Source organism: Trichechus manatus, unplaced genomic scaffold, assembly GCF_000243295.1.
Source record: "Trichechus manatus latirostris isolate Lorelei unplaced genomic scaffold, TriManLat1.0 scaffold00021, whole genome shotgun sequence".
NCBI classification, from domain to species: Eukaryota; Metazoa; Chordata; class Mammalia; order Sirenia; family Trichechidae; genus Trichechus; species Trichechus manatus.
The window spans coordinates 8,637,910-8,639,238 of NW_004443957.1; positions in this window are offsets into that span (position 1 = coordinate 8,637,910).

A 1,329-nucleotide genomic window follows, 5' to 3' on the forward strand; every position below is an offset into this window, starting at 1 on the left:
AGTGGCTACTGAACTGGATGGCACAGATATGGAACATTTCTATCACCACAGGAAGTTCTATTGGCCAGCACTGCTCTAGGAAGTAGCTCACTGGGTTTCAGACAGGTCCCTGGAGTAAGGTGTTCCCAGGTGTGTGGGTGGAAGAACGTTATATTATCCTATCGTCTCACTGTTACTAGCTCATGTGTCTGTCTCTTCACTAGAAAACCTGTGTTGCTCATTAGAGTCACCTAGGGGAGCTTTGGAAAGTTCTGACGTCTCCGACTCCCAGACTGACTAAATCCCAGCATTTGTGTGTGTGGGACCAGCATCAACATTCTGTAAAAGCTCTCCAGGCTCTCCTGGTGTGCCAGCTGGAGGACTACTGAGAACCAGAGGGCCTGCTGCCCCAACTGTGAGTTCCTTGATGGCACTGAGGACCCCAAGGGCCTAGCATAGTGCTGGACACAGAGGTTCTCAGCAAGTGTTTGTTGAAAAGGAAGGAAAACCCCTGGTGTGAGAAGTATAATGGTTTCACAAGGGCAAAAAGCAAAAGGAACAAAGAAGGGCTGGAGGGAAGTCCTCTGCCATGCACCCCCACTTTTTCGCCAGAGCTACCCTGAGACAGCACTGGGGTCTCTGTCACACAGAGCAGAAAGGGGCTCTGGGCAGGCCAGCAAGGGGCCCTGGGTACCATGCAGCTCTGCCTCCGCTGCTCAGTGCCCCTTTGTAAAGACCAGCAAAGCACATGGCTGTGAGCAGCCACCTCTGGGTGCCTCTTGCATGGGCCCAAACGACTTCTTCCCCAAAGTGCATCCCCAGAACAGCTCGTTATCAATGAGCTCCAGCGACTGTAATTCATTGTCCAAACAGGGACACCTCTGAGACCAAAATTACACAGGCAACAGTGTACACCGGGATATCCTGGGCAAGTCGGGATGTGTGGCCACCCTCCTTAAGGGTGCTCAGAGACCACCATCCAACTGGGTCTGGGGAGCCAAAGGCCATCCCACGAGCACGACAAAGCTTCAATCTCCTGACTTCTGTCCGCACTGCAGGGGCCTGACCCTCTGTCATTACTTATCACCTATGGAGTGAAACGTGTGGTCCGTTCCCCGAGGCCATGCTGAATGGGGGCATCCGACATAGAGCCCAGGGCAGCCTGAGCTGGGTGGGGAGACACTGACTAGAGAGAGGCAACTGTGGTCCTTTAGGAAGAGCTGGGGACATCCACTTCTTTTTAAATGCTCCATGGAGTGAGACCAAGACACATCACTTCCTAGTGGAGCTGCTGAACTATGAAGGATTGACCCTTCTAACTTCAAGTGAATAATCAAAACATTTTAAATA